This window comes from Lepus europaeus, chromosome 4 (assembly GCF_033115175.1).
Source record: "Lepus europaeus isolate LE1 chromosome 4, mLepTim1.pri, whole genome shotgun sequence".
Lineage (NCBI taxonomy): Eukaryota > Metazoa > Chordata > Mammalia > Lagomorpha > Leporidae > Lepus > Lepus europaeus.
The window spans coordinates 64,681,510-64,687,470 of record NC_084830.1 but is presented as its reverse complement, the minus strand read 5'-3'; the positions used below and the strand labels follow the sequence as shown (position 1 = coordinate 64,687,470).

Here is a 5,961-nt window from a genome sequence, read left to right as displayed (position 1 = left end):
AATTGAGTCATGAAGACATAGAAACCTAAATAAGTTTCTAACCAAAGCAAAGACTGAATTAATAATAGACACTCCCAACAAAGAAAAGCTCAGGACTGGAAGGATAAACTTCTGAATTCTACCAGACTTTTAAAGCACTAAATTCAATTCTTCTTAAACTATTCAAAACAATTTGAAAGGAGGAAAGCCTTCCATATTTCTTTTATGAGGGCAGTATCACCTTAATTCCAAAACCAAAAAAGATACAACAAAGAAAGACAATTAGAGAGCAATATCCCTAATGAACATAGATTTAAAAATCCTCAACAAAATACTAGCTGATAGAATTCAACAATACGTAAGAAAGATCAATTATTCAGATAAACTGGAACTTATTCCTAGTATGCAGGGATGATTCAATATAAGCAAATTAATAAATGTGAAAAGCACATTAACAAATTGTGGAACAAAAACAATATCATTATCTCAATAAATGCAGAGAAAGCATTTGATAATATACAACATCATTTTGTGATAAAAACCTTAAGCTAATTGGGTATCAAAGGAACATTCCTCAACACAATCAAGGCAATATATGGCAAACCCACACTGAGCATCATATTGAGTGGGGAAATTTTGAAACATTAAATAAATACATAGAAATAAATAAAAAATAAAGACATAGAAGAAGACACAAAAAATGGAAAAATTTCCATATTCATGGATGAAAGGAATTAATATCATCAAAATTACATACTACCAAAAGCAATTTACAGATTCAATGCAATCCTGATCAAAATATCAATGACATTCTCCTAAGATCTAGAAAAAAATTCCCAAAACTCATATGGAAACATAAGAGACCCTAAATAGCTAAAGTGATCGTAAACAAAACAAGTCAGGAGGCATTGCAATACCGGATTTCAAAATATTCCACAGGGCAGTTACAATAAAAACAGCCTAGTACTGGCACAAAAATAGATATGTAGGCCAATGTAACATAACACAAACTCCAGAAATCAATCCATTTATCTAGAACAAATTATTGACAAAGGCACTAAAATAAAACCCTGGAGAAAGGACAGTCTCTTTGACACTTAATCCTATCTTTTTGATCAATTATGAACTTAAACTGATCACTTTAACAAGTAAGATGGCATTGGTACATGCCACCTTGATGGGATTGCCACAGCAGAGAGCTAGACTGGAAGAGGAGCAACAGGGACAGAACCGGGACCCAATTGGGACTAGAACCCGGGGTGCCAGTGCCACAGGCGGAAGACTAGCCTAGTGAGCTGCGGCACTGGCCAGGATTGAATTAGAATCCCCTGGCACATTTCTAGCTCTACCATTATGGGTAAGTCAGAGTGAACAGTGCCAAACTGTACATCTCTTCCCTCTCTTATTCCCACTCTTACATTTAACAGGGATCACTTTTCAGTTAAATTTAAATGACTAAGAATAATTGTGTGTTAATTAAAGAGTTAAGTGTCAAAGGAATTACATAAATAAGGCCAGTGTCTGCAAATAATAATTGATAGAATTAAAAAGGAGAGAATGATCCTACATGGGAAGCGGGATACACAGCAGACTCATAGAATGGCAGATGTCCTAAACAGCACTCTGGCCTCAGAATCAGCCCTTAAGGTATTCAGATCTGGCTAAAAAGCCCACAAGAGTTTCGAAGGCATGGAAAGCCAAGACATTCTGGCAAAAAAAAAAAAATGACCTAAATGAAAGTTCTCTGTGAGTGAGATTCCAGTGGGAAGAACAGGCCATCAAAGAAGGCAGTACCTTTCTCTGAAGGGAGGAGAGAACTTCTACTTTGACTATGGCCTTGTCTAAATAAGATCAGAGTTGGTGAACTCAAGAGGCTTCCTTGGCTTGGTAGCTCATGACAAGAGCATTGGGTGATTACTGACATCATAAATAAGAATGTCAATTGTTAAATCAACAACAGGAGTCACTTGTGCACCTGCTCCCCATGTAGGACCTCTGTCCTTACTGTGTTGTACTAAGCTAATTAATGGTAAAAATACTACCCAAACAGTACTCTATAGTTTGTGTGTCTCTGTGGGTGCAGTCTGTTGAAATATTTACTTAGTATATACTAAGTGGATCTTCTGTATATAAAGATAATTGAAAATGATCGTGATAAAGAATGGGATGGGAGAGGGAGTGGGAGATGGGATGATTGCGGGTGGGAGGGAGGTTATGGGGGGAATTCGAAAGTTGTACTTTTGAAATTTATATTTTTAAAGTAAAAGTTAAAAAAAGGACAGTCTCTTCAAAAAATTGAGAATTCTGAATTCTGTATGCAGAAGTATGAAACAAGACCCCTATGTTGCAGCTTATAAAAAAAAAAAAAAACTCAAAATGAATAAAGGGCTAAATTGATGACCTGATATCATCAAATTACTAGAAGAAAACATTGGGGAAATTCTACAAGACATTAACATAGGCAAAAATTTCTTCAAAAAGACCCCAGAAGCCAGGCAATCAAAGCAAAATAGAGTACATCAAGCTAAGAAGCATCTGCACTACAAAGGAAATACTCAGTAAAATGAGGCAACCAACAGAATGGGTGAAAATATTTGCAAACTATGCAGCTCATAAAGGATTAGTATCCTAGATCTATAAAGAACTCAAGAAAGTCAAAAACAACAAAAAGAAACAATCCAGTTAAGAAATGGCCCAAGGACTTGAATATGTATTTTCAAAAGAGTGAATTCAAATGGCCAACAGACACATGAACAAATGCTCAGGATCCCTAGCCATCAGGGAAATGCAAATAAAAACCACAACATGGTATCACCTCACTCCAGTTAAAAAGGCTACCATACAGAAATCAACAAATAAATGCTGGTGACAATGTGGGGAAAAATGCACCGTAGTCCACTGTTGATGAGAATGCAAACTAGTACAGCCATTGTGGAAGATAGTATAGAGATACCTCAGAAAGCTGAAAACAGATCAGTCATTTGACCCAGCATTCCATCCAAACAAAATGAAAATTGACATATAAAGAGTTATCTGTATTCCCATGTTTACTGCAGCCTAATTCACAATAGCTAATGTGGAATCAGCCAGATAACCATCAACCTCTGACTGAATAAGGAAAATGTGTTACATATACACTATAGTATGCTACTCAGCTATAAAAATAATGAAATTCTGTCTTTCACAACAAAATGGATGCAACTGGAATCCATTATGCTTATTGAAATAAGCCATTCCCCAAAAGAAAAATACCATGTGTTTTCCCTGATCTGTGGAAACTGAGTACAAAAAATATAATGTATATCAGTGAAAAAAAATCAGTATATTCAAGCATTTCTATTCTCTTACTAAAACATTAAAATCTATCAATTTCTTACATCTTTCTTCATCAGATGCACATAAACATAGATTATGATGATTCTTATATTTATCTTTTAAATCAGAAGGAATAAAAATAGTATAAACAAAAATACTTACACTTTACAAAAATTACTTATGTAGTTACCTTTGTTGGTGCTCTTTTTTAGTTCATATAAATTCAAGCTAACATGGTGTCCTTTCATTATATCCAAAGGAATATTTGATTGTTCTTGTAAGACTGGCCTATTGGTAATAAATTCACTTAATTTTATTTTTAGAAAGATTTATTTATTCATTTACTCATTTATTTATTTGAAAGACATAGTGAAAAAGGGAGAGAGACAGAGAGAGAGAGAGAGTAACATGGAGAAGGAGAGGGACAAAGAGAGACTTTTCATCTGCTGCTTCACTTCCCAAATTCCAGTCATCGTCAGGGATAGGCTAGGCTGAATCAAGGGACTATAATTCCATCAGGGTCTCCTTCATGGGAGGCAGACACCCAAGTGTATAGACCATCATCTGCTGTCTCCTAGAGCACTGTCAGGGAGCTGATTCACAAGTGTGGGAGTAGCCAAGGTTCAATATGAGATGTAGTGTCCCAAGGAGCAGCTTAACTAGCTGCACCCCAACATCAATCCTTTTATTAGTTCTTAATTAAAAATATTCAAAGCTTCAAAAATATGCATTCCAACCTTGTACAAGGATCATGTTAATCTTCTCCATAGTATTTCAATTTTAGGGGCCAGCGCTGTGGCGCAGTGGTAAAGCCACTGGTTGCAGTGCTGGCATCCCATATGGGCACCAGTTCTAGTACCAGTTGCTCCTCTTCTGATCCAGCTCTCTTCTATGGCCTGGGAAAGCAGTAGAAGATGGTCCAATTCCTTAGGCCCCTGCACCCATGTGGGAGACCCAGAAGAAGCTCCTGGTTCATGGCTTTGGATCAGCTCAGCTCCAGCAGTTGCAGCCATCTGAGGAGTGAACCAGTGGATGAACGATCTCTCTGTCTCTATCTCTCTCTGTAACTCTGTCTTTCAAATAAATAAATTAAATAAATCTTTAAAAAATAGTATATATGCTCCCAAAGTGCACATTTAATGTCTACTCTAATATGGTACAAAACTAAATTGTATATATGATCTAGTTATAAATGCAGACTTAATTTCATAGGGATCTTTTCAAAAGTGTATGTAGTTTCAATATCATAATGTTATAGAAGGATGAATAAATTTACCTAAAGGTATAGATTAATCTCAAGATAAACAGCAAGATGAATAGATGAACCTGAAGTCATGACTGTATTTTTTGATAAATAACATTAAGTTTAATTATGTCTTCTCACATTTAATCTGGTTTTCTCTAGCTAAAATGAAGCAATCTGGAGTGACCATTCAGCCTAGCTTATAAAATTCCAATGATGACAATTATATCACTTTCCAGAGTATCTGGTTTCTGTGCTGTGCTCCAAGTTCCTATTCACATAGACTCTAGGAGGCATTGTTGATGGCTCAAATGGGGTTGTTGACAGTCATGTGTGAGATCTAGATTAGGTTCCTGCCTTCTTGGAGATCTGAGGAGTGAGCAACTAGATAGGAGCTCTATCTGCTTGCCTGTTATCTTTCTCTGTCTCTCTGCTTCTCAAATAAATAAATAAATAAACATTTTAAAAAGAGATACCATTTCAACTTAGTATAAGTGAAATAAAAATATGTTATTTTGTATTAATTTCTGACAAAAGTACAAATACTTTCAGAAATGAAAACCATGAGCAGAGTTTTGTGTTTCCTGTATTTCTCTTAAAAAGTCTTACATATTTGGCAAATTAAATGTGCATAAATTATTCCAGAATTTTAAATAATTTTAGTGGTGTCTCCACTTTCCTCATTCCTGCCACTTAACCTGATTAAGATTTCTGTGTGTGTGTGTATGTGTGTGTGTAATTTATTACATGTAAGTATGGTTAGGACTCACCTTCTAAATGCATTTGTGACAAATAAGTAAGGCTCAAATGTTGTATCTACTTCAAGAAACTTTTAGGTTTGGGCATTCTAGACTAGGCAAGAACTAACACCATTATTTCTGAAGAATCTTGGTTGAGCAGATGAGATTCTGAACATCTTAGAGGTATTGAACAACACTGGATTGCTGGGGAGGGGAGAATGATGTATTTTATTTCCATCTTTTTATTTTGTATAAGTCATGTGGATGATGCTTCCTTTTATAATCATAGATTGGTGGGGATTTTCTGCATTCTGGGCTGCAGGAATATAAAATCTCTTGTTCAAATGACAGTTAAAAGAGAGAAGGCAACATTGGTGGGATCTTCTCTCCTTAGTAAAAGAGATCTCCTGCACAAGCTCTACATTGTTGCTTCCTTTACAACCAAAATTTGTCTTCCTAATTTTTTTTAAAAAATAACATTTTATTTGGGAGGCACAGAGAGAGAGGTGTCATCTGCCAGTTTACTACACAAATGCCTGCTGGACCAAGCCTAGGTTGAAGCTGGGAGGTGGGATTTCATTTTTCCAAGATTAGTGGCAGGAAAACAATTATTTGTGCAACCACCTGCTATATATCAAGGAGTGCATTAGCAGGAAGCTGGATTTGGGAGCTGAACCAGGACTT

At 35.8% G+C, this 5,961-nt stretch overlaps 1 pseudogene; it reads right to left on the bottom strand.

Annotated features, from left to right (window-relative positions):
* Positions 1-3,995: 3,995 nt before the first annotated feature.
* Positions 3,996-4,094, bottom strand: LOC133758943 (U6 spliceosomal RNA; annotated as a pseudogene).
* Positions 4,095-5,961: the final 1,867 nt, after the last annotated feature.